Source organism: Pleurodeles waltl, chromosome 4_2 (assembly GCF_031143425.1).
Source record: "Pleurodeles waltl isolate 20211129_DDA chromosome 4_2, aPleWal1.hap1.20221129, whole genome shotgun sequence".
In the NCBI taxonomy this organism is placed as follows: domain Eukaryota; kingdom Metazoa; phylum Chordata; class Amphibia; order Caudata; family Salamandridae; genus Pleurodeles; species Pleurodeles waltl.
The window spans coordinates 307,446,877-307,472,448 of record NC_090443.1 but is presented as its reverse complement, the minus strand read 5'-3'; the positions used below and the strand labels follow the sequence as shown (position 1 = coordinate 307,472,448).

Here is a 25,572-nt window from a genome sequence, read left to right as displayed (position 1 = left end):
AGGACAGCCCCTAAGGGGTCCTGAGCTGAAGTGACTCTAACTTTTAGAAATCCTCCATCTTGCAGATGGAGGATTCCCCAATAGGATTAGGGATGTGACCCCCTCCCCTTGGGAGGAGGCACAAAGAGGGTGTACCCACCCTCAGGGCTAGTAGCCATTGGCTACTAACCCCCCAGACCTAAACACGCCCTTAAATTTAGTATTTAAGGGCTTCCCTGAACCTAAGAATTTAGATTCCTGAAACTACAAGAAGAAGAAGACTGCTGAGCTGAAAAACCCCTGCAGAGGAAGAACAGAAGACACCAACTGCTTTGGCCCCAGACTTACCGGCCTGTCTCCTGCCTTCCAAAGAAACCTGCTCCAGCGACGCTTTCCAAGGGACCAGCGACCTCTGAATCCTCTGAGGACTGCCCTGCTTCAAGAAAGACAATAAACTCCCGAGGACAGTGGCACTGCTCCAAAAGAACTGCAACTTTGTTTCAAGGAGCAGATTTAAAGACCTCCGCAACTCCCCGCAAGAAGCGTGAGACTTGCAACACTGCACCCGGCGACCCCGACTCGACTGGTGGAGAACCAACACCTCAGGGAGGACCCTTCGGCGACTCCAAGACCGTGAGTAACCAAAGTTGTCCCCCCTGAGCCCCCACAGCGACGCCTGCAGAGGGAATCCCGAGGCTCCCCCTGACCGCAACTGCCTGAACCTAAAGTCCCGACGGCTGGAAAAGACCCTGCACCCGCAGCCCCCAGCACCTGAAGGAACGGAACTTCTGTGCAGGAGTGACCCCCAGGAGGCCCACTCCCGTGCCCAGGTGGTGGCTACCCCGAGGAGCCCCCCCCTTGCCTGCCTGCACCGCTGAAGAGATCCCTTGGTCTCTCATTGAACATCATTGAAAACCCGACGCGTGTTTGCACACTGCACCCGGCCGCCCCGTGCTGTTGAGGGTGTACTTTTTGTGCTGACTTGTGTCCCCCCCGTGCCCTACAAAACCCCCCTGGTCTGCCCTCCGAAGACGCGGGTACTTACCTGCTGGCAGACCGGAACCGGGGCACCCCCTTCTCTCCATTGAAGCCTATGTGTTTTTGGGCACCTCTTTGACCTCTGCACCTGACCGGCCCTGAGCTGCTGGTGTGGTAACTTTGGGGTTACTCTGAACCCCCAACGGTGGGCTACCTTGGACCCAAAACTGAAACCTGTAAGTGACTTACTTACCTGTGAAAACTAATAATACTTTACCTCCCCCAGGAACTGTGAAAATTGCACTGTGTCCACTTTTAAAACAGCTTATTGTGTTTTACGTAAAAACTATATATGCTACTGTAATTATTCAAAGTTCCTAAAGTACTTACCTGCAATACCTTTCAAATGAGATATTACATGTAGAATTTGAACCTGTGGTTCTTAAAATAAACTAAGAAAATAATTTTTTTCTATTACAAAACCTATTGGCTGGATTTGTCTCCGAGTGTGTGTTTCTCATTTATTGCCTGTGTGTATGTACAACAAATGCTTAACACTACTCCTTGGATAAGCCTACTGCTCGACCACACTACCACAAAATAGAGCATTAGAATTATCTCTTTTTGCCACTATCTTACCTCTAAGGGGAACCCTTGGACTCTGTGCATACTATTCCTTACTTTGAAATAGTGCATACAGAGCCAACTTCCTACAGTTACTGAGTTGAGGCCCCTGTAGTCCACACAAAAACTCATTTCTTTCTTGTCACCCTTAGAGTGAGGTTTGGGGACTAACACTACTGGGCTGGCCCAGCGACTCTCTGATGGTTCAATAACACCTAAACCCATCATTTTCTTGACTTCAGCTTCCATGCTTTCTCGGCCATGGTAAGACTGTCTGTAAATTTTGTTTTTGACAGGCTGGTTGTCACCAGTGTCGACATCATAGGTACACCAGTTTGTCTTCCCAGGGGTCAGAGAAAAAAAGCCCAGCATACTGGTTGAGCACTTTCCTGCAATCAGACTGCGGTTTTCCTGAGAGGGTGTCTGACAAGATCACTCCATCCACATAACCATCTTAGGGGTTACTGGAGAGATCATCAGGGAGAGGTTCACTCTCATCTTCCTGTCCCTCATTTGTGACCATGAGCATGGTCACCTCAGCTCTGTCAAAGAAGGGTTTTAAGAAGGTGACATGAATGATCCTTTTGGGGTTTGTGCAACTGCCCAGGTCCACTAGATACGTGACCTACCTTTTTCTCTCAAGAATGGGATAGGGCCCAGACCATTTGTCCTGGAGGGCCCTTGGAGCAACAGACTCCACCACCCAAACTTTCTGCCCTGGTTGGAACTCCACCATAGCAGCTTTTTGGTCATACCAAAGCTTTTGAAACTCTTGGCTGGCCTGAAGACTTTTGCTGGCTTTCTCCAGGTACTCAGCCATCCTGGAACGTAGGCCAAGCACATAGGGCAAGATGTATCATGAAATGGTATTGCGAATCGCAAATAGTGATTTTTAAGAAATCGCTATTTCCGAGTCTCAAGAGGCCATGTATCATAATTGCGAATCGGAATTAGCGATTTCTTAAAATTCGCTATTTGTGGTTTGCAAGGCCCAAATACAGAATCGCAATTTGCATTTTCGCAATTTGCGATTTGGTTATTGAAAATCACAAATTGCGAGAACGCTCACCTGGAGGAGCCTGATGACATCACAAGCCGCAAGTGAGTCATCCCAGGCAGTTTGCAGGTGCCACACCCAAACCAGCACTCAGAGAGAGTCAGCCCAGCCACACTGAGCAAGTCTCTGAAGAAGGCAGCACAGCAGAACCAACATGGACACCTCTGCCTAGGGAAAGGAGAAGGGAGAAAGGAAGCGCAAACTAAAGTTTAGTGAGCAAGAGCTGGAGGTGCTCACAGAGGAGGTGGTCGGGAGCAATGACCGTTTGTTCGGCAAAAGCTCACTCCAGGTGCCTGAGAGTGAAAAACGCAGACTCTGGGCAGATATCCAGACAAAAATCTGCGCTGTTGGAGTGGCCCAGTGCTCTGTTGAAGAAATCAAGAAGAGGTGATACGACCTGCGGTCCCGTGCCAAGGAGAGGGTGGCAAGACGACTGCAGGAGGCCAGGAGCACAGGAGGCGGACCACCCACAGAGACACCCTCCACCCCGATGGAAGACCTAGTGGAGTCCACACTCCTCCCAGAAGCAGTCAGTGGGGTCACTGACATTGACACATCCGGCACACCAAGTACAAGTAAAGGTAAGTGCAATATTGAAATGTAACCCCATATGTGTATGCATAAAAGCCCCTTAGGAACTAGTAAGTAATTTAAAACATTGTGAGAAGTAGTCCATTCCACATCTTAGAAGCAGCACAACAATGCCTTACGGGAGTGGTAGTCCACAACCCAGAGCTGAAAGTAGCACATACAATGTAATAGGCAGAGCGACACACAGAAGAACACAACACCCACAACATTGTGATGAGAAGAAACTGTACCTTTATTACCATTGTGTGACCTTTATTGATATATACATAACTGGCATGCTGCATATTGTCATTGCAGGTGGCCCAGGCCCAGCAGCTACAGCATGTGCCATTGCAGGGGAGACAGACACCCATCCTGCTTCAGACTCCAATACCAGTGAGTCACAGAACACTGCGCCACTCCGACGCAGGCCTAGGACACTGCCACTGCCAGAACTGAGTCAGGACTCAGATGAGCAGCAGGAAGACTCGCAAACACCGTCCCCAAGTGGCAGATGCACTCGGATGAAGGAGCCCCGTTCACAGCAGAGCACAGCACCCCGCAGGTTGCCTACATATGCAGGCGCACAGGCTTTTGAGGCAGGTGAGGGAAAATCATTATTTCGTGGCCTGGAATCGGCTATGTTAAAGCAGCAGCACCTGCAAAACAAAAAAATCATGGTGTTACAAAGGTAGATGCAGCAACATAATACAAACATGGGGGGCCTGCATCGCCAGCTGGAGTGTCTCAATGCCAACTTCAAACAGCTGCATGAGGGACAGGTCCAAGCATCGCAGGATACGAGGGAGCTGACTACTGCTGTGAGGGAACTGTGTCAGGAGCTGCACCACGACAGGGTAAGCCAACACAGGCAGGAGCGACACTTCATTGGCATGTTTGGCAGTTTCTGTCGCTCTGTGACTAGACTGGTAAATTCTACAGCCCTAATATCGTGTTGTGCTGTGGCCGCACAGGTTGAGGCAGCACACAGCAGCAGGGATGTGGCCCAAGGACTGGTACAGATCACGAATGTGATAGACAATATTATGGGTAACCGGTCAGCCACACCTAGTGAACTGGGACTGGGGGACACATCGAGCCTCAGCAGCTTAGCTGTGCCCACAACGGACACTAGATGTCGCAGTGCCAAGCACAGCACTGTCACAGAGGCAGGCACTCGAGGTGCCAGTGAGGCAACTGCACACTCGAGTGGCGTGCGTGGCAGAAAGAAGTGAATGTAGTGGCCATAGGGGACTGTATATATTTCTGGCATGAGGACACTATGAAGGAATAGTGCTTTACTGTTAACTGCTTTTGTTTTTTGTCACAATTACTTATGTTGGTACTAGTGGAACTTATATTACCTGACATTAAGGTAATAAATTCACTTACTACAGGTACATTTGTCAGTGGATTTGTGTTGTTCATACTTACATCTGAAATGGTTGTGTGTGATGTCAGCACGCCTTTGCCTGCCCTCTGCTGCACTGGTCCGGTCTGCTGGCAGTAGGGGTGGTATGGGATCATCATCCTCATCTGAGTCAGATTTCGATATTTCCACAGGTATGCCCCTGGTGGTAGTTATATTGTGCAAGATTGCACAAGTTGCCACTATTCTGCACGTTGTCTCTGGGCTGTACTGTAGTGCCCCTCCCCTTTTGTGGAGGCACCGGAAGTGACTCTTCAGCAGGCCAAAAGTGCGCTCCACCACATTGCGGGTCACCCTGTGTGCTGCATTGTATCTCCGTTCAGCAGGTGTAGTTGGATTTAGGTAGGGCGTCATCATGTAGGTGCGCACTACGTAGGCACTGTCTCCTGCAATGAACACAGGGTATAATGAGTAACTGAGCCATCTGACATCACACTGCCATCAATGCACCAGTGTACAGAGGGACAATACCTAGTAGATATCCTTCACCAAACTCCCCAGCTAGCAGTCTTGTGTGAATGCCGCTGTAGCGAAAGATGTATGAATCATGGGTGCTCCCTGGGTACCTGGCCATGAGATCAGTTATGATATAGGAGGCATTGCATTTCACCTGTATATTCATGAATATAAGGAATGTTGGTATTTACGGTTGCAGTACACATACTCTGTGGCTGATGGTGGACAGACTGCAACATGTGTCCCATCTATGGCACCTAGGACATGGGGGAAACTGTGCTATCTGGTAGAAATCTATTTTTGTCTGCTGTATTTCCTGTGGGGGTGGGGGAATCTGATGTACTGGTGTATTCTGCTCAGCATGGCGTTGATAAATGCATTGAAAAATCTAGAGAGGGTACTCTGTGAGACCCCTCCAGCTGCTGCTATGACCCCTTGATAGCTCCCTAAGGCGAGTAGGTGGAGGGAGCATAATACCTGCACATGGGTGGGGATGCTAAGAGTCCTATGTGTTGTGCGCTGCAGTATGGGTTGTAGCTCAGCTATCAGGTCGAGTATCATGGCAGAGCTCAACCTGTACCTCTCAAATATTTCCTCCTCTGTCTGGTCAAAAAGTGTAATACGCACTCTGAAAATGCGCTCCTGTCTCCTCCTCCCTCTCCTCAAACCTGCCAAGATCCTCATCCTCCTCGCCATGACGTAGAGTGCAGCCATTGTGGAAAAGAGTCTGAGGCATTCTGGGCCTCTTTATGTAGGTTGCACCTGGTTACCACCTGCTTTCTCTTAGTGGTATTTTGCATGTGCAAAATGCCATTGTGCGAATAATCGCAATTTGTGATTTTTTGATGCATCGAATTGCGACTTGGTTTTGCGAGTCGCAGTTTGCGCCTCGCAATTTCGTACTCGGAATACCGAATTGCAAAATGCGACTCGCAAAACCAGGTCGCAATGCAAAAAATCAAATTTTTTGGTCTGCGAATACCTTTCATGCATCGCAGACCACGTTTTTGCATTCGCATACAGCCAAATTTTGCGATTCGCACCGTTTGCGAAAGCAAAAACTTTTGATACATCAGGCCCATACTCCACAATGTCCTGTTTGGGCTCTTTGAGAGGTCTCTCCCAGCTTTCCCTTAAAAGACTCAGTGGTCCCCTAACAGGATGTGCAAACAAAAGTTCAAAGGGTGAAAAACCTACTCCCTTTTGTGGCACTTCCCTGTAGGCAAACAGCAGGCAAGGAAGTAGGACATCCCATCTCTTTCTGAGTTTTTCAGGTAGCCCTCTAATCATGCTGTAGGAGACTGGCCTCGTTTGTAGTGGGTACTTTGGGTACGTAGACCTTATACCAGATCCAGTTATCCCTTATTAGTGAAATGTAGTAGTGTTCTAGCAGCTTAGGCTGATAGAGGTAGGTGTAGTAGAGCAGCTTAGGCTGAACTAGGAGACATGCAAAGCTCCTGCAATACCACTATAGTTACACAGTACTTATACACAAGTAAAGACAATACTCAGTGTTACCAAAAATAAAGGTAGTTTATTTTAGTGACACAAGGCCAAAAATATCTTAGAGGCAATACTCCTTCTGGAGGTAAGTATTATACACAATATATATACACTAGACACCAAAATAAGGTAATTAATCAGTCATAGGAAAGTGCAAACAATAGAAAATATCACAGAATGGAATAGGAAGAAATAGGTCTAGGGGGCAACACAAACCATATACTAGGAAAGTGGAATGCAAATCATGAATTCCCCCCTGTACAAGTGTAGTGTGTAGAGAATCGCTGGGAGAGTAAGAAGACCACAAAGTTGAGTAAAATACCCCACCCCAGAGCCCAGGAAAGTAGGAGTAAAGTACTGCAAGTTTCCTTAGGACACACTACAAGTCGTGGTTAGAGGTATTGAAAGAACCAAGCAAGACCGCAAGCAACAAATGGTGGGTTCCTGGACCTGAAGACCTGTGATGAGAGGAGACCAAGTCCAGAAGTCGCTAAAGATTCTAGGAAGGACAGGAGCCCCTGCCAACCTAGAAGATGGTGCAAAAGAGGATTCTCTGGTTAGAAGTCTGCAGAAGACCACCAAATAAGATGGCTGTGGGTTCCTGCGTGATTGAATGGATGTCCCACGTGGAGATGTTGGATGCAGGCGAGCTGCAGTGCTGGATTCGTCCAACAAGCCTTGGTTCAAGCAATGTCGAGGATTGCGTCAAAATAGCGCTGCCTGGACCCGGGAGCGACCTGAGAGCCTCAACTCAGACTGAGGAGGCAGATTGGGCTCCCAACCCTGGAGGGAACCCATAGATGACTCTGCAGCACCCACGGAGGTCCCAGGACACAGGGACAAAGATGGTGCAAATTGCAATTGTTGCAGCACTACAAAAGAAGGTCCCACGCCAGCAGAGAGCAACTCAGCAAGTTGAGTGTCGCAGGATAGAGTGCTGGGGACCTGGGCCAGGCTGTGCACAAAGGATTCATGCAAATTGTGTACAGAGGCCTCAGGAGGTGAAGATGACGCGGTGCACAGGGGTACTGTCACAAACTGGGAATGCAAGCTCTTACCTCCTCCAAATTTGGACAGCAGGACCTTAGGACAGTCTGTGTCGAAGAGGTCCACCACCTGTGCTCCGAGGAGCATGCTCGTCGCCAGGAGAGGAGTCCAAGAGAACCGGTTGTCGTCTTAGAAGGTCCCTGCTGGAGCAAGGAAGTGACTCCGTCACTCCACGGGAGATTTCTTTGGTCCTTCTGGTGCAGGGTGAAGAAAGGGTGTCCCCAGAGCGTGCACACAGTGGAAACTGTTGCAGTTGCTGGCTGGAGCTGAAGTTGCAGAGTCGAAGTAGCCCTTCTGGATACTTTGTCGCAGTTACCGCGGTTCCAGCTCTCTGAGGCTTGCACTGCAGCTAATAGCTGCTGCCACCTCACAGACAGGGTTCTGCCCTCCTGGGGTCTGAGCAGCTAAGTCCCAGGAAGGCAGAACAAAGCATTTCCTTTGGGAGAGGGGTGTTACACCCTCTCCTTTTGGAATAGGTGTTACAGGCATGGGAGGGGTAGCCTCCCAGAGCCTCTGACAATGTTTTGAAGGGCACAGATGGTGCCCTCCTTGCATAATTCATTCTACACTGATCCAGGGACCCCCAGCCCCTGCTCTGGTGTGAAACTGGACAAAGGAAAGGGGAGTGACCATTTCACTGTCAATCACCACCCCAGGGGTGGTGCTCAGAGTCCCTCCAGAGTGTCCCTGGGTTTTGCCATCCTGGATTCCAAGTTGACAGGGCACTCTGGGAGCATCTGAGTGGCCAGCAGGTGACGTCAGAGGCCTCCCCTGATAGGTGCTTACCTGTGTAGCTGACCAGTCTCCCCTTTCAGGACTATTTAGGGTCTCTCTCTTGGGTGGTTCTTCAGATTCGGATTGCAAGACTCCAGCAGGAATCCTCTGCATCCTTTACTTCACCTTCTAACCAAAGAAACTGCATCTGGACCCTCCAGGAACTCTACAAACTGCAACAAAGAAGCAAAGATGACTTCTGCAAGATCGTATCTTCAGCTCCTGCCAGCAACCGCAACTGTTTCCAGGTCGTTCATCCTCCGAGGACCGCCTGTCTTCAACCTTCACCAGAAGAATGAAGAAATCTCCCTTGAAGTGAAGGAGTCACTTCCCTACTTCAGCAAGCACCCCTCTGCAGCGACGACCGGTGTCATGGGTCCCCTCTCCTGAAAAAGTGCACGGATCCACCAACACGGGTGGTGGACTGAAGTGGTACCAACGGTCCAGACGTCAAAGTGTCCAACTTTGGTGGAGGTAAGAGCTTTCCTCCCCACGTAAGACAGTACTCACATGCACCGTGTGTTTTGCAGTTGCCAAGGCTTGTTGGCATCTTTCCAAAAAGTTCTTCGTGCACCGTGCTGCTGTGGCCCACAGCATTCTATCCTGTGACGCACAGCTTCCTGAGTGGTACTCCAGCGGCGTGGGATCCCTGTGTATACTGCTGGGTGAGCCTCCTTTTGCACCTTGTTTGACTCCTGTGCGCGCCACCAGTGAAGATGGATGCAGTTTGAAAGAACTCCCTCACTGCCTGCAGAAATAACCAATTTGTCATTAATCCTGATTGAGCATAGGGATCGACGATAGCCCTGTGCTCGCTGCCCACCTTGGCACACAAAACTACATTCTGAGGGGCGGAGGATCGGCTAACTGAGGAGAGAGATAGCCCGGCCTCCCTTCATGGCCCAAGGAAAAAATTGAATTGGGAGACCCCTGTGAAGTGACCTACGTGGCTGGCAGGATGGAGAACAAATGCAACCACAGTCGAGATTGGAGGGGGCCCCTCCCCGGACTCAAAAAGAAGTGGCAATGGATTCCTGGGATCCGCAACAGGTGAGGAGGCAGCAGGCAGCTCTGTATTAGTCCACAGAGTCCCAGGACTGTGAAGGGGAAATGCCTTGGGGGTTCGTGGTGAAGCCGCCTACCAGCAGGCGCGGCCCAGAGATGCAGATTGGGCTGTGTCAGTAACTGGGAGGAAAGAGGTGTGACTCTCCCTTCCGTGTGGCTGCCTTGTGACGGAACTCCTTTCTCCTGCAGCCTGGACTGACCCCTGTGCCAGCAGCCCTAGAGTGAAGAAGGCGCGGGCCTGCATGGGGGCATAGCTGTGAACAGCCTAAGTTGGGACCTCCGTGACTTGTGCTGCCTGGGGGGGGGGGAGAACACCCCTGATTGGCCCCAAGGAGGGGACTCAGAGTATCCTGGCCCTGGGGACTGCCTGATGGACGTCAATTTGTAGGATCAGCCCAGGAGACACGGAGGCGTCAATACTGGGCAGGAGAGGACCCCCCTGGTGGCTGATAGTGTGGACCCCATGGTTCTGACCGGCTGCTGGGCACGGAGAAGCACCGGTGTGCATGCAGCGATGGGGCCATTCCCAGAACTCGCAGCAGTTGGGGCCCAGAGAAGGATAACCCTTGGCAGACAGTTCTTAGTGGGCAACAATAGCGGGGGAAGGAGGGGTTCACAGACACCGTGGGCCATGGTCAGTGGTCGTTCTCCAAAACCGGCCCAATCCAACAGCGTGGACAAGTACACAATTCAAATTGCGTACCCGGGGGGCCAAAGGGCAGGTGCATAAGTGGGACATTCTAATGTGGATTCAGTGCACAACGGGTAGCCCTCGTTATACTCTGTTATGGCAGCTATACAGGAACTCAGGTGCTCTATCTCACCTTTGGCGCCAAAGCTGGATGCGGGTATGGCTGAGGTCAACCTCCTGAGGACAGACTTTGGCAAAATATCTGAGAAGGGGCAGTGGCTGAAACACATATCAAGGGGCTGCTGTCTACCATGAAACACCTAGAAGTGCAGGTTTACTCTCTCACCGCACAAAGCTCGGAGATGGAAGCCAAACTCGAGGACCGGGAGAGGAGGTCCAGGAAGAACAATGTGAGAGTGGTTGGGAGTCCCCGAGGACATGGAGGGCCCTAGCGCAGATCACTTTGTGGAAAACCTGGTTTTGAATAAACTCAAGTGGAAGACTGCCCAGTTTTTTTGCGGTGGGGAGGGTCCATAGGATGCCGGTCCCTCCTCTGAAATAGGGGGCCTACCACGCAAGATTATCGCTACGATTCTGAATTATAGGAACCACTATGCTCTCCTACAAGCAGCGGTGGTCAGCAAGAAACATGGAGATCGCAGGAAGCCCCCCAGCCTACTGGAAATGACAGAGCCGAACCAACCACACCACACAGGAGACATCGGCAGCGACTCTTCCAGAATGACTCTTAAATGGGTCCCCAGGAACTTCTCCTGAATCGAATGGGCTCTGCAAGACAACTGCTGTTTGAGTGTCCATCCTCTGGAGAGGAATAGACTGAGTGAAGTGTTCAGGGCAGGCTCAGCTACATAGTGACTATGGGCAGGGTGACTTTTTGACTAAGGGGGATACACTAGATATTCGACTATTGGATATCCGCTCACTTTCACCGCACAGGCGGCGGCTCACCATCACTACTAGATGATCTATTTAGGGTGACAGGTGCTCTACAAATTGGGGTGGTGGGTAGTTCTGAACCCACAATGCAGGGTTGCTGGGAGTGGGGGGGAGTTGAGGGAAAAAGTTCTGGTGTCATTGTTTATGATGAGTTGTCTGTTAATTGAGCCTAGTTTTTGGGCAGAAGAGGTGCGCACTGCCCTGTTTTGGGAGATGGCAATCCTTATACGGGAGGAGGTGGGGTGCAACCCGGATTAGATACCCGGTCTCAGCACTGTAATGGTTCTTTACAATGTCAATCTTAGCCCAGAATTTGACTGTCTGGTCCTGGAACATCAACCATCAACCGTCTTGGTAGCAAGATAAAACGCACGCTAGTTTTGCAACACTTAAGACGTCATGCGCCAGACATTGTCCTTTTACAGGAAACACACTTCCGAGGTAATTACTACAAAGCATTCAACAGGTTTGGCTACATTCTCAGGGCGCATGCCAAATACACCACTGATTCCACAGACGTGGGTCTACTCATTCAAAAATCGGTAGCCCTCATCCCACAACGGGTATGGCATGATACTAATGGGCGCTCTATGGCACTGTCCAGAACGTGAGAGGGAACCACTCTAAACATTTGCTGTCTGTATGTTCCCCCACCCTTCCATGAAATAACTGTTCTGGAGGTAGGGGACCTGTTATTGGGACTGCTCCCTGGGATACCGATGTTAGACAAATCCAGTAGCCTAGACAACAGGGGAGGAGGTGGTCCATTACCCAAATTCACAAGGGAGCTGGGTCTAGTTGGTCTATGGAGGGAAAGCAATCCCCAGTTACGACAATACACGTCTACTCCACTGCTCACAAGAGTTTCTACCTCCGAAATTACATCTTCACGTTGAGTGTTCAAGCTTCCCGGTTTTAGCAGGCTGTCCATCAGGCAAGGTGGATCTCTGACCATTCCCTGGTCGGGGTCACACTGACAGGCCCCTTGCAAGACATTTCGTTGCTGGGTCGCCTGGAGCCTGCGTGACAGAGAAACACAGGGCAAGTTGAGGGATCGAGCGAATCACTACTTAAAAAAAAACTAGGGATCCGTGTTGTCGGTGTGCACACTATGGGAGGAACTTAAAATGGTTTTAAGGGGATAGGCCAGGCACTAGTTGAGGGCAAAAAGAAAGAGACAGGGCTGGAATGCACGAACCTAGAGAGAGACTTTGCTCGGTTAGAGGAGGCAGCCTTCGCCTTCAGGGCCCCAGAGGATCGTGGTAGATTACAACTACGGCAACAGGAGCTGAGGGCTCTGGCAGAAAACCATGCCCGAGAACACGCGCTGGCAGTACAGTTTCACTTGCCTGATGTGAGGGAAAAAGCTGGTAAATTACTGGCCTGGCTGGGGCAAAAGGACAGGGAACGCTCCTGGGTTCTCCAGATAGATAATGCAGAGGGATTGCCACAGCAGAGACCTTTGCTGCATATTATGAGAGCCTCTATGCCTCCACGATGACTATGTCCCCAGAGGACTGTGTGGATTTTCTTAGAGATATCCCCTTACAGGTACTCACTGGGAGGATAAGGAAGCTATGGAGACAGACATGACTGAAAAGGAGTTGGCATGAGCCCTACAAGATCTGCAGTAGGGGAAGGCTCCGGGCCCCAATGGGCTACCAATCGAGATGTACAAAGGGTTGACCAGTATTATTGCCAGACCAATGCTAGCAATGTGCCGGGAAGCCTTTGAAAAGGGGTGCCTGCCTGCCGATCAGAGGACTGCAACAATAGTTGTCCTCCATAAGGAGGGCAGGCCCCTGATGGCCTGGAGTTCTTGTAAGCCCATATCATTTTTAAATATGTAGGCCAAGGTTTCGGCTAAAGCTTAGCGAACAGTCTTCGGGGGTCATTGCATTACTTATACACTCAGACCAGTCGGGCTTTATGCCCAATAGGAGCACAAGACTTAATCTACGGCGCCTTATGGGGTGCACGACATGACGGCTGATCCACAGGCAGAGCAAACGGTTCTGATGGCCTTAGATGCCAAAATGGTGTTCAATTACCCGTTCCCATGTTTGCCACTCTGGAGGGACTTGGTTTTGGGCCATGGTTCTGCACCTGGCTTAGACTGCTTTATGGCTCCCCCATGGCACGGGTGAGGGTTAACAGAGTGGTCTCTCTGGAGTTCCAGTTGAAGAGAGGCACCCGTCAGAGTTGCCCGTTATCCTCGCCCTGGCATTGAAACCACTGGTAACTATATATAGGTACACTGTTCCATACAGAAAAAGAAGGAGGAAGCAGGGAAGCACCTGTACTCTCAGGAGCGAGAGCCCTCATGCATCACTAAGGATGACTGGCATCATCATCGGGAGTCACTCCTCACTAGGCCGGCACTGCAATGCCTAGTGGGCACCCCGTAATGGGGGCTCTCTGCCGAGTTCTGAGATAGTGACTAAAAAATTCAAAAGTCCACAACAAAGGTGCTACAAGTCACCATCGAAAAGAAAAGAGGGATTTAAAATTGGTTAGTCATCCATCAACTTCATCATTTAATCGGTCAAATATAGTAAGGATGAAGACCAAGGTTAAAAACAATTTTGAAAGTAAAGTTGAGGATTATGCTCACACAGCTTTCAAAAAATATAAACAAAAATTAGAGTGTCCTAAAAATTATAAGGCACAACTATGATTTGGTCGACATGTTTCGCGTCTATTGGTCTATATCGATCCACCGACGCTTCATCAGGACCCATATGTCTAAATAACAAACCTCTTATGAAATGTATAGAAACCAGTCACTTACTCAGGTTGACTGGTAAACCAGGTACCCTGCAACACATAGAAAAACGAAAAAGCCAAAAGGCAATAAAACAAATGTCACTGTTATTATGTAACACAGAAAATCTGATAGAAAATGACGCAACCACATTTTGGTTAGTAGCAGTGAAAGGGATATCACAAAGAAAAATGCTTACCACCCCCTACTTGAGAACAGGTTCCAAGGGGAAGGCGTCTCTAGGACTCGTAGTGACACTGATTGAGATTAAAGGTAAAAAAGTAAATGGCAGATGACTATCCAAAGATCACATAAAGGAATCAACAGTCTGCAATCAAGTGCTGCAGATAATATCAGGGGTGCTCAGGAATAGATGTACAATCAAACACGAAGAAATATAATGTAAGAAAGACTCCCAAAGCAACCGTATATTTATTGTTGTTGTTCACCGTGACCTTAGGGAGGGTTATGTCCAAGAAGGTCCACAAATAGTTAGTAAAGGAAAAATGAGGAAAGACGGATAATTATCACGCATAATCTCTATCTCATGTTCATATAGAGAAAGGTTAGCACACTAACCGAATCGTCAGAAATAGTGACAGAGTAAAAAAAACGTATCGAGTGAAACAGACCTGACGTTCTTAGTCGAATGTCAGGCCCTGTACTTACATAATCGGTCACCAGGTCCTACATTCGGACCTAACCTACGGAGACTGCCGCCCGACGAACAACCGGATCGGGAGCCCTCCTGATCCTTAAATGGACGCCGGGGGATTCAGCGCGTCTGTGCTCAGCGCGTCTTTTTGCGCGAAACAGAAAAAGGACTATAAAAATCAGGAGCGGATCAAAGGTCGACGGGGGACTACAAGTGTATGAGCACTTGTAGTTCAGGACCTGAAAACGCTTTGGAAGACAGACAATGAGATCGCCAATGTATCTACTGTTATATTAGGACACAGAAAAATAAATGAATAGAAAACGGATGAAAAAGAGGGAAAAGTACCCACTCATTGTCAATGATGATTATGAGCCCAGAGCGAAATATTATATAGTCAGAGCTATTAGGGCTCATGTATGTAATGCAAAACCTGGGCGAAAAGGGGTATATATATTAGAAAATGGATTACAGCCAGCAGAGACGTAAAGCACTGGGCTACATGTATCGGGATCATCAAAGCCCATATGAGAAGGGTCTTAGTTATAAATGTGTAAATAATCTCGATAGGGCAGATTAAAGACTGGATCTGTCACGTCAGAATGAAGTATAGGGAGTAACGCCAGTTAGCTATAAAGGCTTCTAAGGAGAAAGAGACGTCCAGGGGATGTCATCGTTAAGACCTCGTATATGGGTCCCCAGTTTAAACACCCACTTTTGTTCGATTCTAAAGAGTGCTCTGGGATCATTGGGGCGGATATATGGCGCTTCAATTACCACCCACCATAGGTCATCTGGAGAGTGATGTGCCTCCAGAAAATGAACACTTAACTTAGTGGTGAGCTTCTTACACCTAATGTTGCTTCTGTGTTCGTTGATACGAGTCTTGACAGGTCTTGATGTCATGCCAATGTATCGAAGATCACATGGGCAGGTGATCATGTATATACAATTTTTTGTGTTGCAGTTGGTGTGTTTGTTGAGATACCATGGGCCAATCGAATCAAAAACAAGTTGTTTCAAATGTTTTGTGAGACCACAGACATTACAGTGACCACACGGATAATGTCCCAAAACAGGTGGGAGGTCCCATAGAGTTGTTTGATTGGACGAATTATGTGAGATGCGTGGACGTGTGTGTACCACTAAGTCTCTAATGTTGGCAGTTCGTCTGAAAGCAAAGAGAGGTTTCGGTAAGTGGTGGCCTCCACTAGTAAGGATGGACCATCGCTTATTAATCAGCTTCTTAATGGAGTTTGACAATGGAGTATAAGTAGACACACAAGTCAACCTAGCCTGGGGGCACTGTCCTCTGGGCATCAGTAGTGCTTCTCTATTGTTATTCCTGGCTCTTTTCCGGGCTTGGTTGACGATCTTGGATGGATAATTCCGTTCGCAAAGTTTTTGTTGAAGAGATTCAGATTGTCGGTCAAATTCAGTGAGTGAACTGCAATTCCGTCTTAATCGTAGAAATTGTCCAAAGGGTAAATTGTCCCGCAAAGCTTTTGAGTGGTGGCTCTGATAAAGGAGCAACGAGTTACGATCCGTGGGTTTGTGATATACACTAGTCTGAAGTTTCCCATTGTTTATAGAGATCATCAGATCTAAAAATGGTAATTGATGGTCAGACACTGTGGCTGTGAATTTCAAAAAGGGGTCAAGGGTATTGATCCAGGTTACTAGTTCCCTTGCCTTCATAATGGGACCTTGCCAAAGAATTAAAATATCGTCTATATACCGGCGCCAAAGTCTTATAGAGTTAAAAAAAGGATTCGTGGGCAACAATATATGTTTACTCAAAAAATGGAAAGTGGTTCTAAAATTGAGCCCAATCCTGATACTATAGGACGTCCGGGTGGAGGGTTCCTTTGTTTGTGAATTTTTGGAAGACAGTAGAAATAGGGTATCTGGGGATGCTGTGTATCCAAAAAGGCTGCTTCCCTGGGAGAGATCCACAAATTATTTCTGGCTTCTTCAATCATAGTTCTGATTTGTGTCTGGAGTCTTTCTGTAGGGTCGCGATTGATTTTTGCATAGTACGTAGAATCACTTAGGAGGCGCAAACATTCACTTCTATAATCAGCGGTATTCATAACCACTATAGCTCCTCCCTTATCAGCAGGTTTTATAGTTATCTCAGGGTCGGATGCTAGTGCGGTGAGCGCCCTCCTTTCTTTTGTCGGAATATTGATAAAGGTTGGTTTAGAATGAAGGTTGTTAACATCGGATAGCACTGCTTTCTCAAAAGTTAAGACTTCATTGGGCATTACTGCAGGAGATGGAACAAAGGTAGAAGGTTTTTTAAGACCTGAATCGAGGGCTAAAGGTTCCTCTGTTTTATCTCTGAAGAAAAATTGCAGCCGAATCTTCCGAAAAAATTGTGCTAATTCAATTTGTAGGTGAAAAAAATCAACTTGAGGGGTAGGAACAAAGCCTAATCCTTTATTTAGTACAGAAGTTTCATCCTCTGAGAGTTGTTTAGAAGAAAGATTAACAACTAAGTCATTGATGGGGGAGTTTTGGACTGGCTCCTGGTGATCATCTGGGGCTCGTCTCTGGACCATTGGACGCGTCTGCCTCTTCCTCTCCTTCTGCCTCTGCCTCTGCCCCGGCCTCGGCCTAAAAAAGGAGGGGCAAAAGGCATCATGGGTCGTGGTTGGAAGAAGGGGAAGGGAGCTTGCCACGGCATTGCTTGATGTATCGGATACGGAGGGTAATTGTAATAAGATTGTTGTGGTAGATTGTCGTCTGTGCTCCATCCGTCCGAAGAGGATCCACTGCTATAATTACGAGATTTTCTGAGAGGTAATGGAGCCTCATCGGATGATAGAGATCGGTTATCTCCTTCAAAATCATCTTTAATGTAGGGGTAGATTTTTTCTCGGCTGAATCGTGCAATGTCTTTTTGGAGTTTGGAAACCTTTTGCTGAGTTAAAAATTCTTTAGTTTCATTTAACTCAGCAGTAATTTCGGCAAGGCGGCATTTAAATGAGGTTATCGAAATCGTGGTTTTCAAGGTATTTTCAATGGTATTAATCTGGATCGTGATTGTATCCGCCAGCCTTTTGGAAGTGTTGATAATCAATACTAACCAATCTCTAGTACACTTCCAGGCTATTTGGGCCCAGTCTTTTCTGAAGGCTAGATCTTGCAGAAAAATGCGTGGTATATTTGACACTAAAAGACCATTTGGAGCGATGTTGGCACGAAGATATTCGGTCATGATTGTTCCGTGCATTACGGTCTTAATCAGTTCTCGTTTCAAGGTGGATAATTTGTCCCATTCAGTTTTGAGACTGCCCGAAGGGGCAGAGCCGTCATTATCTAGTATGGAAGGTGTTTGTAAAATAGCTGTTACCATTTCATCATCGTAGCTCAGACCCTGAAAATTATCCATAGTGTGGGTCTCTTGACCGCAATTCGGGGAGGATATGAAAAAACAGGGGTAACAGTCAGATGAGTCCCACAGCTAAGCTGCTGTACATAAATGCTAACACAAAAAGAGGGACTGGGAGAGTTGATGGTCCAGTGTACAGTCTCCCTGTGATAATAACTATATATAGGTACACTGTTCCATACAGAAAAAGAAGGAGGAAGCAGGGAAGCACCTGTACTCTCAGGAGCGAGAGCCCTCATGCATCACTAAGGATGACTGGCATCATCATCGGGAGTCGCTCCTCACTAGGCCGGCACTGCAATGCCTAGTGGGCACCCCGTAATGGGGGCTCTCTGCCGAGTTCTGAGATAGTGACTAAAAAATTCAAAAGTCCACAACAAAGGTGCTACAAGTCACCATCGAAAAGAAAAGAGGGATTTAAAATTGGTTAGTCATCCATCAACTTCATCATTTAATCGGTCAAATATAGTAAGGATGAAGACCAAGGTTAAAAACAATTTTGAAAGTAAAGTTGAGGATTATGCTCACACAGCTTTCAAAAAATATAAACAAAAATTAGAGTGTCCTAAAAATTATAAGGCACAACTATGATTTGGTCGACATGTTTCGCGTCTATTGGTCTATATCGATCCACCGACGCTTCATCAGGACCCATATGTCTAAATAACAAACCTCTTATGAAATGTATAGAAACCAGTCACTTACTCAGGTTGACTGGTAAACCAGGTACCCTGCAACACATAGAAAAACGAAAAAGCCAAAAGGCAATAAAACAAATGTCACTGTTATTATGTAACACAGAAAATCTGATAGAAAATGACGCAACCACATTTTGGTTAGTAGCAGTGAAAGGGATATCACAAAGAAAAATGCTTACCACCCCCTACTTGAGAACAGGTTCCAAGGGGAAGGCGTCTCTAGGACTCGTAGTGACACTGATTGAGATTAAAGGTAAAAAAGTAAATGGCAGATGACTATCCAAAGATCACATAAAGGAATCAACAGTCTGCAATCAAGTGCTGCAGATAATATCAGGGGTGCTCAGGAATAGATGTACAATCAAACACGAAGAAATATAATGTAAGAAAGACTCCCAAAGCAACCGTATATTTATTGTTGTTGTTCACCGTGACCTTAGGGAGGGTTATGTCCAAGAAGGTCCACAAATAGTAAAGGAAAAATGAGGAAAGACGGATAATTATCACGCATAATCTCTATCTCATGTTCATATAGAGAAAGGTTAGCACACTAACCGAATCGTCAGAAATAGTGACAGAGTAAAAAAACCGTATCGAGTGAAACAGACCTGACGTTCTTAGTCGAATGTCAGGCCCTGTACTTACATAATCGGTCACCAGGTCCTACATTCGGACCTAACCTACGGAGACTGCCGCCCGACGAACAACCGGATCGGGAGCCCTCCTGATCCTTAAATGGACGCCGGGGGATTCAGCGCGTCTGTGCTCAGCGCGTCTTTTTGCGCGAAACAGAAAAAGGACTATAAAAATCAGGAGCGGATCAAAGGTCGACGGGGGACTACAAGTGTATGAGCACTTGTAGTTCAGGACCTGAAAACGCTTTGGAAGACAGACAATGAGATCGCCAATGTATCTACTGTTATATTAGGACACAGAAAAATAAATGAATAGAAAACGGATGAAAAAGAGGGAAAAGTACCCACTCATTGTCAATGATGATTATGAGCCCAGAGCGAAATATTATATAGTCAGAGCTATTAGGGCTCATGTATGTAATGCAAAACCTGGGCGAAAAGGGGTATATATATTAGAAAATGGAATACAGCCAGCAGAGACGTAAAGCACTGGGCTACATGTATCGGGATCATCAAAGCCCATATGAGAAGGGTCTTAGTTATAAATGTGTAAATAATCTCGATAGGGCAGATTAAAGACTGGATCTGTCACGTCAGAATGAAGTATAGGGAGTAACGCCAGTTAGCTATAAAGGCTTCTAAGGAGAAAGAGACGTCCAGGGGATGTCATCGTTAAGACCTCGTATATGGGTCCCCAGTTTAAACACCCACTTTTGTTCGATTCTAAAGAGTGCTCTGGGATCATTGGGGCGGATATTGCAGTTCACTCACTGAATTTGACCGACAATCTGAATCTCTTCAACAAAAACTTTGCGAACGGAATTATCCATCCAAGATCGTCAATCAAGCCCGGAAAAGAGCCAGGAATAACAATAGAGAAGCACTACTGATGCCCAGAGGACAGTGCCCCCAGGCTAGGTTGACTTGTGTGTCTACTTATACTCCATTGTCAAACTCCATTAAGAAGCTGATTAATAAGCGATGGTCCATCCTTACTAGTGGAGGCCACCACTTACCGAAACCTCTCTTTGCTTTCAGACGAACTGCCAACATTAGAGACTTAGGGCCTGATTCTAACTTTGGAGGACGGTGTTAAACCGTCCCAAAAGTGGCGGATATACCACCTACCGTATTACGAGTCCATTATATCCTATGGAACTCGTAATACGGTAGGTGGTATATCCGCCACTTTTGGGACGGTTTAACACCGTCCTCCAAAGTTAGAATCAGGCCCTTAGTGGTACACACACGTCCACGCATCTCACATAATTCGTCCAATCAAACAACTCTATGGGACCTCCCACCTGTTTTGGGACATTATCCGTGTGGTCACTGTAATGTCTGTGGTCTCACAAAACATTTGAAACAACTTGTTTTTAATTCGATTGGCCCATGGTATCTCAACAAACACACCAACTGCAACACAAAAAATTGTATATACATGATCACTTGCCCATGTGATCTTCGATACATTGGCATGACATCAAGACCTGTCAAGACTCGTATCAACGAACACAGAAGCAACATTAGGTGTAAGAAGCTCACCACTAAGTTAAGTGTTCATTTTCTGGAGGCACATCACTCTCCAGATGACCTATGGTGGGTGGTAATTGAAGCGCCATATATCCGCCCCAATGATCCCAGAGCACTCTTTAGAATCGAACAAAAGTGGGTGTTTAAACTGGGGACCCATATACGAGGTCTTAACGATGACATCCCCTGGACGTCTCTTTCTCCTTAGAAGCCTTTATAGCTAACTGGCGTTACTCCCTATACTTCATTCTGACGTGACAGATCCAGTCTTTAATCTGCCCTATCGAGATTATTTACACATTTATAACTAAGACCCTTCTCATATGGGCTTTGATGATCCCGATACATGTAGCCCAGTGCTTTACGTCTCTGCTGGCTGTATTCCATTTTCTAATATATATACCCCTTTTCGCCCAGGTTTTGCATTACATACATGAGCCCTAATAGCTCTGACTATATAATATTTCGCTCTGGGCTCATAATCATCATTGACAATGAGTGGGTACTTTTCCCTCTTTTTCATCCGTTTTCTATTCATTTATTTTTCTGTGTCCTAATATAACAGTAGATACATTGGCGATCTCATTGTCTGTCTTCCAAAGCGTTTTCAGGTCCTGAACTACAAGTGCTCATACACTTGTAGTCCCCCGTCGACCTTTGATCCGCTCCTGATTTTTATAGTCCTTTTTCTGTTTCGCGCAAAAAGACGCGCTGAGCACAGACGCGCTGAATCCCCCGGCGTCCATTTAAGGATCAGGAGGGCTCCCGATCCGGTTGTTCGTCGGGCGGCAGTCTCCGTAGGTTAGGTCCGAATGTAGGACCTGGTGACCGATTATGTAAGTACAGGGCCTGACATTCGACTAAGAACGTCAGGTCTGTTTCACTCGATACGTTTTTTTTACTCTGTCACTATTTCTGACGATTCGGTTAGTGTGCTAACCTTTCTCTATATGAACATGAGATAGAGATTATGCGTGATAATTATCCGTCTTTCCTCATTTTTCCTTTACTAACTATTTGTGGACCTTCTTGGACATAACCCTCCCTAAGGTCACGGTGAACAACAACAATAAATATACGGTTGCTTTGGGAGTCTTTCTTACATTATATTTCTTCGTGTTTGATTGTACATCTATTCCTGAGCACCCCTGATATTATCTGCAGCACTTGATTGCAGACTGTTGATTCCTTTATGTGATCTTTGGATAGTCATCTGCCATTTACTTTTTTACCTTTAATCTCAATCAGTGTCACTACGAGTCCTAGAGACGCCTTCCCCTTGGAACCTGTTCTCAAGTAGGGGGTGGTAAGCATTTTTCTTTGTGATATCCCTTTCACTGCTACTAACCAAAATGTGGTTGCGTCATTTTCTATCAGATTTTCTGTGTTACATAATAACAGTGACATTTGTTTTATTGCCTTTTGGCTTTTTCGTTTTTCTATGTGTTGCAGGGTACCTGGTTTACCAGTCAACCTGAGTAAGTGACTGGTTTCTATACATTTCATAAGAGGTTTGTTATTTAGACATATGGGTCCTGATGAAGCGTCGGTGGATCGATATAGACCAATAGACGCGAAACATGTCGACCAAATCATAGTTGTGCCTTATAATTTTTAGGACACTCTAATTTTTGTTTATATTTTTTGAAAGCTGTGTGAGCATAATCCTCAACTTTACTTTCAAAATTGTTTTTAACCTTGGTCTTCATCCTTACTATATTTGACCGATTAAATGATGAAGTTGATGGATGACTAACCAATTTTAAATCCCTCTTTTCTTTTCGATGGTGACTTGTAGCACCTTTGTTGTGGACTTTTGAATTTTTTAGTCACTATCTCAGAACTCGGCAGAGAGCCCCCATTACGGGGTGCCCACTAGGCATTGCAGTGCCGGCCTAGTGAGGAGCGACTCCCGATGATGATGCCAGTCATCCTTAGTGATGCATGAGGGCTCTCGCTCCTGAGAGTACAGGTGCTTCCCTGCTTCCTCCTTCTTTTTCTGTATGGAACAGTGTACCTATATATAGTTATTATCACAGGGAGACTGTACACTGGACCATTAACTCTCCCAGTCCCTCTTTTTGTGTTAGCATTGAAACCACTGGTGTCATGGATTCGTCAGGATCCTCTGGTCTGGGGGATCTGAGCTCAGGGGGGATGAGACGAGCAAATCTCATTATATGCTGATCACATAATTCTCTATGTATTGCAGCCTTCTTTTTCTATTCGCAGGCTTATGCTGATAGTTGGCATTTTTGGAGACCACTCTGGCTATACCTAAATTGGTCGAAGTCAGGTGTATTTCCTCTCTCGGGCGCAAGCCCTCACCTTCCCCAAGACTGCGAGGCACCGGTAGTTACAACAGGCTTTCTCTATCTGGGTATTTAGGTAAATAGAGTCCCCCAGGAATTTCTGAATAGGAACATATCCCCAGAGCTGGAGAGACCTAAGGGAGATGTTGCTCACTGGCATAGTCTTCCATTGGCCCTAATGGGCAAGGCAGCCCTCTATAAAATGATGAGCGGACTGCGATTTCTCTATGTCATGCAGAACATGCCTTATACGATCCCACTGGACATCTTCAAGGAAATAGATACAGGGGATCCAAACGCTCCTGCGGAAGCGGGACACTTCCAAAGTAGCCCTGGCGAAATTGCAAAAACAGGTCATTGACGGGGCTGGCAATTCCAGACATCCAAAAAACTACTGGGCATCACACCTCCTAATAGTCAATGAATGGGTATTTGCAGATCAGCAGGCTCCGACCTATAGACTAGACAGACACGGGATAGGCAGTGGTGGTCCTGAGGCCTTACCGCATGATACACGACGAGAAAAAGACCTTCCACATCACACGTTGGCGGTAGACAGGGCCTGGAAGGAAGCAAACACGTGCCTGGGTTGGAAGGGGAGACTCACTGGTCTTTCTCCACTTTGGTATAGTGACTTACTAACGGAGGTGTGAGGATTACAGGGGGTTCGAAAATGGAAATGAATAGGGATTGAGCACCTGGGGGACATATGGATGGGGCAGGCCATAATCAGTTTTGAGACACTTCATGGGGCGTATGATCTGGCGGACACTGAACGCTATTGATATTTGCAGTTGGGTCATGCCCTTCCTTAGGAGACATATTTAGAAAGGGGAACATTTGCTGGAGACCTCCCCCCTGGAGGACAGGATCCTTACTGATCTGTTCCCAAAACATGGGGATCTCCGTGATTTACAGAAAACTCTCCAGACTTGCTGTGTAGACTGAGGGGGTAGGAGAGGAGGTTCTGGGAGCCATCAAGGATGATGAATGAGAGGAAACTTTCAAAGGGCCCAGGGAGATAGCCATAAGGGCCCAGTTCAGACTTGTCTAGTTAAAAATACTGCATAGATCTTACTACTCTTGAATACTACTACATAAAATTGGAAAAGCAACAAGTCCATTGTGCCTGAGAGGCTGTAACGAAGAGGGCACATTCATGCACATTCTCTGGGGGTGTCCCCTGATACAAGACTATTGGTCCAGTATTGCCCAGGTAATGTCCTGGGTCACTACACTAGAGATACCAATGGACCTCAAAGGGTTCCGGTTGGGGATCTCGGGAGACAACACGTGGCCCAGGTACCAGGGGATTTGGTTGCGACTGGCCTCAGGAGTAGCCAAATGTAAGACTGCAAGAGCCTGGGAAAGTCCAACCCCCCCTAGGTTGGTGGATTGGAAGATTGGCCTGGACTGGTGCCAGAGAGCTGAGGAGGTCATATACAAAGGAAGGGGATGCCCCAAAAATGAGAGAAAGTTTGGGGGACTTGGGCATCTGTTAGAGGCCAGGGCATGGAGATGGATCTAGGAGGGAGCTAAGAGAGTTGAGACTTGGGCAGGATGAGTTTTCTTTTCAATAGTAAAGAGGCAGTAAAAGTGCCACTAGTGTTTAGCTGGTAAACTGTATGGTGTCAAGAAAAGTACTTTGGATTGGTTAATGTGCAACACCTATGCTACACTGTATTTGACAGAGTGAACCTGTGTCTTTGGTTAAATAACAAGATTTGAAAAAATATATATTTTATTTTGGTTTTTCTTCCCCATTAACATATTGTTACTACTATGACTGGATAATTTAAGATTCTTTTTAAAATTTTGTTTTGATATTTAAAAAAATGGGTTATGGAGGTTCCTTAAACAGGTAACGGTATGGACCACAACTGGGCCTCCTCCAAGTATATAAGGAAGGCTTTTTTTCCAATTTGATCTCTTTGTGCTTAGTCTTGGATCGCAAGAAACAGTCTTCCAAAAAGTGTCACTACTCCAAGGAGGATAATGATAATAGAAAAAGGTGCAGGTTAGTAAACCTTTTCTTCCTCCTCCATTTCTACCTAATCCTGCTGTTTCAGAGGAACACTTCAGAGGAACAATTGTAGCTGTTGATATTTTTATCAGAGGCATTACAAAGTCATTATTCCCCATCGTCATCTACATCTTCTGTTTGCTCTATTAATGTATCATTATCATACTATGACTCATCTTGGTCTTTGTAGCGTTATGATGATGAGAAAATGCATGAGCAGGGGCCAAAGGCAAAGGCCTGATTCACAAAGGTAAAGTTACACTTTTGGGTAAGTTTACTACTTTCTGGTATTCAGAAACTTCATGCAGAGTTTCACCACGCCACATTCCCTATACTTATGGCTGCAGAGTTCTGCATACCCAGAGACTAGGCAATCAGAGTGATGAACTCCACACACAAGTATAGGAAGTGCAGAGTCTTAAAACTCTGCACGTAGTTTCTGACTATAGAAATGTAGCAAACATACACACAAGTGTACGTTTACC

The 25,572-nt window shown here is 46.8% G+C and overlaps 1 long non-coding RNA gene across 1 annotated transcript in view; it reads right to left on the bottom strand.

Moving 5' to 3' along the window:
- Positions 1-3,454: 3,454 nt before the first annotated feature.
- Positions 3,455-25,572, bottom strand: part of LOC138294130 (uncharacterized) — a 115,328-nt gene continuing 93,210 nt past the window's right edge. Inside the window, exons 2-3 of the long non-coding RNA XR_011203211.1 lie at positions 4,643-5,023; positions 3,455-3,867 (exon numbers count right to left, since the gene is read on the bottom strand). This is a non-coding gene — a long non-coding RNA (uncharacterized lncRNA). The remainder of the gene's footprint in view (positions 3,868-4,642; positions 5,024-25,572) is intronic.